At 40.7% G+C, this 5,988-nt stretch overlaps 1 protein-coding gene across 1 annotated transcript in view; it reads left to right on the forward strand.

Moving 5' to 3' along the window:
• Window positions 1-5,988, forward strand: part of OLFML1 (olfactomedin-like 1) — a 28,526-nt gene that overhangs the window by 20,526 nt on the left and 2,012 nt on the right. The gene's annotated exons all lie outside the window — the stretch shown is intronic.

A 5,988-nucleotide genomic window follows, 5' to 3' on the forward strand; every position in this document is an offset into this window, starting at 1 on the left:
ACCCTTTCACAGGGGTCGCCTAAGACCATCGGAAAACACATATATAATTACATATTGTTTTTGTGATTAATCACTATGCTTTAATTATGTTCAATTTGTAACAATGAAAATACATCCTGCATATCAGATATTTACATTATGATTCATAACAGTAGCAAAATTACAGTTATGAAGTAGCAACGAAAATAATTTTATGGTTGGGGGTCATCACAACATGAGGAACTGTATTAAAGGGTCACAGCATTAGGAAGGTTGAGAACCACTGGTTTAGGCCCTAGAAAGACATCTACTTGAATGAAGCTGTTTTCCTCATTAATTCAATAGTTATTGAACCCATTGAGCACTGAGTTGGGCAGTAGGGTCCAATAGTAAACATGAAGACAAAGGCCCTGCTGTTGTGGAGCTTACAGTGTAGTGGGGGAGAAGGCTAATAAGCTAATAAGTAAAACAGGTAACATAATTACAGAATGTGGTAAGTGATCTCAAGGAAATAGGAAAAGATGCTATGGGCTATAGGACATCATTTTAAATTTAGGTGCAGTAGTCTCAAGATGATTCTTAAAGAGATGATATTGAAACTGAGATTTGAAAGATGAGTAGGAGCAGACTGTGGAAAGATCAAGAAAATGATCACCCCAGGCAGAAAGAATTGCAAGTGCAGAAGCCCTGAGGCAGAAACAAACTTGACTTGCTCCCAGAATAGCAGGAAAGCCAAGGTAGTCACAAGGCAGTGAGCAAGGGAGTGGAGGGGAGAGGATAAAGTCCCAGAAATAGGCAGCAGCCATATCATGTAGGTCCTTCAGGACAGGGTAGGGGGTTAGGATTTTATTCCAACAGTGATAGTAGAAAGGATTTAGCAGGTCAGTCACATAATTTACTCTTACTGCTTTGTGGAGAAGATACTGTAGATCAGCAAGAGTAAAAAAGGGAGAGAAATTAGAGACTATTGTTATGGTCTAGGCAAGAGGAGAAGATTCAAGGAGTGCAAAGGAAGAGGTGGTAGGAAGAGAGGGAGAGAGATGCATTTAAACATTTTAATTTAAGTATAATATCATAATTTAAAAGTAAGTTTTACTATCATAACTTGCTAGTGTGGGAGAAATGGAGGGAAAAGAATCAGGCAGGACTTCCAGAAAATAAATTTGTTGGATGGTTCTTACCAGAAATGGGAAGAGTAGGGTTAAAGAGAGTTTAGGGAATAAAAGCAGGAGTTCTGTTTTAGACAGGTTAAGTTAGAAGATATCTAAGCAGGGACATTGAGTAGGCAGTTGGATAAATTATTTTGGAATTAAGTAGGTATATCAAGATAGGACCTTATTCCAGATATAAATTTGGAATTCATCATTATTTAGAATTTATATGGGATTCAGAGCCATGTGGTAGAATTAGGTGACTTGGAAAGTGATTGTAGAGAAAAGAAGAAGTATGAGGACAGAGCACTGAAAGGTAGATGATGAGAAGGAACCAGCAATGGATGCCAAGAAAGAAAGCCAGAAAGATGGGAAGGGTGCTCCAAAAAAAAAGGAGAAGAAAAAGTTTCAAGGGGTTGAGTAGGTTGAAGATTGAGAATGGGCCCTTGGATTTATAAATATGAAGCTTTTCAGAGACCTTGACAAGAACTGATTTAGTGGAGGGGCAGGGGAATTTAGACCAGTGGAGAACTGGAGCTGATTAGAGTAGCTTGGGGGGTATTTGGAGGTGAGGGAAGTCCTCTTTTAAGGGGTTTTATTGTAAAGTGAAACAGAGAAATGGAGCCACACTAGAAAGTTCTATTTACTTTGGGGAATGATCCAATAGGGAGGGAGAGACTATTGAGACAGGAGAGGAGAGATAATTTCATGTGCTATATCCTTGAGTAGTGAGAGGGGATTAGATTCACTGAAAAAGCAGAGCAGGAGAGAAGGCAGAGGGTATGGGTTTAGGTGCAATTGGTAGATTTCGGTGGTTAGAAAACTCATTCATTCATTCATTCATCAAATACTGGCCTGTGTGCTAGTTGCTGTCCTAGGGGAAAGACATGCAGCAGTGAGTGAAACAGGTTAAGACAGAGCTCATGCCCTCAGGGAGTTTACATTCTAGTGAAGGAAGTCAAGCTCTATATGTTAACAGATGAGTTTATGATAGGTCAGATAGAAAATAGGAAGCACTTCAGAGGAAAAGGAATGAGAGTAAAGGGGTTATAGAGAGCTGGAGAAGAGGTTGCCATTTTTTTATCAGGTTGTCAGAAAAGGCTTTAGTGATCAGGGAACATTTGAGAACAGACCTAAAGGAAGTGAGGGAGGAAGCCATGGAGAAATCTTGGGGAAGATAGTTGGGTTGCAAGCAAAAGAAACAAAGAGTGTCCAATTTCTGGGGCAGGATAATGCTTGGCATAAATGAGGAACAGCAAGGAGACCAATGAAGCTGAACAAAATGAACAAGGTAGGAAAGTTGTAGGACAGTGGTTCTCAACCTGTGGGTCGCGACCCCTTTGGCGGTTGAACGACCCTTTCACAGGGGTCACCTAAGACCATCCTGGATATCAGATATTAACATTACGATTCATAACAGTAGCAACATTACAGTTATGAAGTAGCAACGAAAATAATTTTATGGTTGGGTCACAACATGAGGAACTGTATTTAAAGGGCCAGAAGGTTGAGAACCACTGTTGTAGGAGAAAAGGCCAGAGAGGCAGTAGGGGGAGCTCACATGTGCTCTGGAAGGCAAAGACTTGAGTTTTACTCTCAGTGAGATGGGAAGTCACTCCTGAGTTTTGAGCAGACATGTGACATGATCTGACTTACATTTTAAAATGATCCCTTTGGCTGCGAATGGACTATGGGAGTCAAGGACAGAGATGTGATCACCAAGTAGGAGACTGTCACAGTAATCCAGGGAGGAGATGTAGTTCTCAGGTTGCTCCTATTTTCTCAGTGAAATAAGAGGCAAGATCTTCATAGGAGAGTGAGGAAGGCATGATGGAGGCTTGAGGAAAGAGAAGGTATGATAATGGTGGGTGACAAATTGATTAAGGATCTATGGTAGGATTTCTACCCAAACATCTGGAGTAACAAGCAGTTTGATTTTAAAAAATGCTTACTTACCTCAGAATCTGTGAACTTCTCTCACTGTGCACCTTTCTTTCTTGTGTCCAGTTTCTCTCCCATCATCCTATTTCTTGTCCTCTAACTCTAGGTGACCTCCAGTTGACCCACAGAACCCAAACATTTATTAAGAAGAAAATGACAACCCACTGGCACATCTGCTTCTTATACCAAAGTCTTTGGAAGGATTTAAGGAGGCCCTCAGAGTGCCCAGTTCTCCTCGAGAGACTGTTATACACATGTGTATCATTTCACCACCTCACCCTCCAGTCAGTGAGGGAGGACCATAGAGTTCCATGCTCTTATCAACACCATCCTCTCCTACCCATGATACAGACCTCATCAGTATTTGAAGGTTCTTCATACTTTCTGCCCCATGACACCACTCACCTCACAATAGACTAACAGAACAGTCCCAAAACGTCCTCAATTAGAACTGATGATCCCTGAAATGACCAGTAGAACAAATCTCATCTTGACCCAAAATTCTAAGACTCTAAGGTCTTCTGTAAAATAGCATATTTAAGGGCAAGCTGGAAATGGATTACACCAGTTCTGTCCAGTTCCCACTGGACAGATCACAGGCCACTGGGTGCAGCCTAACTTCAAAGGAGGCTGCGAATGTGTAACTAGGGATGAGGAAAATGAAATGCATTTGATGAACACAGACAGACATTGTCTCTGCCATAAGCAATCAGAGATAAAAACAAGTAGGCATACAGAGACAGTGGTGACATAGAGATCAAGGAAAGAGAAATCTTCAAGAAGGAGGAATTGATCAATGATGTCATACTACAGAAAGGCCAAGGAAGATATGGACATAAAAGGTCTGATTTTTTTCCTGGTAACATTATGAAGAGTAGTTTCTGTGAAGTTATAATGATGTGAAAGAATGGGATATGAGGAAGTAGACTATTCTGTAGGAGAATCTAGTGAAGTAACTAGAAAAGGGTGTCTACTGAGAGAGAATTTTTTTTAATGCAGGCAAGATGTTTACAAGCTAAAGAACTCATAGTGAAGGAGAAAGTCAAGATAACAGAAAGGTGATAACTCATCAAGGAGGTCTAGAAAAAGCCAGGAAAGGATGAGGCCAGAGCACAGTGACTGTGTTAGTCTTGGAAGGAGTGGCATGACCTCTTCTAAAATGTGTGGGAGGGTAACAAGGGCAGGAACAACTGAAGAAAAAGTTTGTAAGTGAGGGAAAGGAAATGAAGGGAGTTCATGTCTAATGGTGTTCATTTTTCAAATGGTTGGTCTGTTGTTATGAAGGGAATGATGGGATAATTCTGGGGGGCATAAAATAGCTGCTATGTGGAAGATGTGGGGCTAACCATGAAAAGCAGTATTGTATTTAGGGCTCAGCTGAGGTTGGAGACCCCTAATGTGTAGTGGCACCAAGATGCACCATCGTGAGATTTTCTCCACCAGTGCACTCTCCAGGGCAGAGGCAGATGTTTGAACTGATTTTTGTAGAGTGGAATATTGTGGAGTAACGAGGGATTGGTGGGTGAAAGTGCTGGTGAGAGAGCTATTACAATGGTCTATGATGGATGGGAAAGGAAGTGAGGCCAAGAAAAGGCTGATGGCCTGGGAGAAAGTAGAGGTGGAGGGACTGGACAGCGTGAGGAAATGGGAACACAGAGCAGGTGAGAGCAAAGGAGTGAGAAATGAAGAATAAGATGTTGGTGGTGGTGAAGGTAGGATATTAGAGATTTAGATTTATGGTAGGGAACAGTTTTAAAGGGAGAGGGGATCCAGAGTATGGCCATGGGAGGGCGTTGCTAAAGTGACTTGAAAGTAGGTGCTGTGGAGTGGAAGAGGTTGCAGAGCTCAGGCTCTTGATGCATTTGGGGTAGCATCCTAGGAGTTGGCAGTATAAGCTACAAAGGAAGGGTTGGGTTTGTTGTTGTTGTTGTTTTTTGCACAAAAGTGGAATTATAATAGTCTGAAGTGGCAATGAGGAGCTAGAAAAATGTAAACCCCTCTTTTCGTTTTATTTTCCTCCACCTAGTTTATATTCTTATCATCCTGTTTGAATTATAGAAATATTCTAATTGGTTTCCCTGATTTTGGCCTCTCTCCCAAGTATCTATTATACACATGACTGCCAGCTAATTAATCTTGTTGAACAGCTTGATCATTGCTCACCCTTGCTCAAAATCGGCAGTAGCTCCCTATCTGCCTGTAGAATAAAATCCATCTTCCTTAGCCCCGCCCTCAAGGTTCCAAGCATAAATCTGGTTTCAATCTACTACTTTGTTTTATGCATCTAGTTTGAGGCATAAATTTGATGCCTCAAATTGCTTTAAATTTGATACTATGTTGTTAACACTAATCTTGGAGGATTTTCCCAAATACGGTTTTGTTAACTGTCAGGAATGTTCTTCCTACCTATCTTAGAATGTCATTCTTCAAGGGCCAATTCAAATGCAGATTAGCCTCTACCTCCTCAAATGACATCTCTATTCCCTGTTCTTCTTTTGTAAAAAAAAAATTCACATTAAGCTTTATATCCTAGTTAGTCAAATATGTATTAAGCAAGAACTACTCCTAATTTATCATTGCATCTCAGCCATGGCACCCCAGCTCATAACACCCAGGTCAGTATCTTGCCTTTGTAGGTGTCCAATGTCTGCTGACTAAATGCATGCATGAGTTCATGAATAAATAAATGATTGGGTGAATAGAGCTCTTATGATGTTCTAGTAGTTTAGGGCCAGAGTCCTTCACTAGATGATGATCTAGTGTTGATTTTATGTGTGTGTGTGTGTGTGTGTGTGTGTGTGTGTTGGGGCAAAAGTAGGTTTACAGTTGTTTGTATGGAAAATAATACAATAGTTAATAAATAATACAAGAAAAAACTATCACACACATGTGTGCATTTGTGTGTGTGTATATATAT

Source organism: Myotis brandtii, unplaced genomic scaffold (genome assembly GCF_000412655.1).
Source record: "Myotis brandtii unplaced genomic scaffold, ASM41265v1 scaffold422, whole genome shotgun sequence".
Classification (NCBI taxonomy): domain Eukaryota; kingdom Metazoa; phylum Chordata; class Mammalia; order Chiroptera; family Vespertilionidae; genus Myotis; species Myotis brandtii.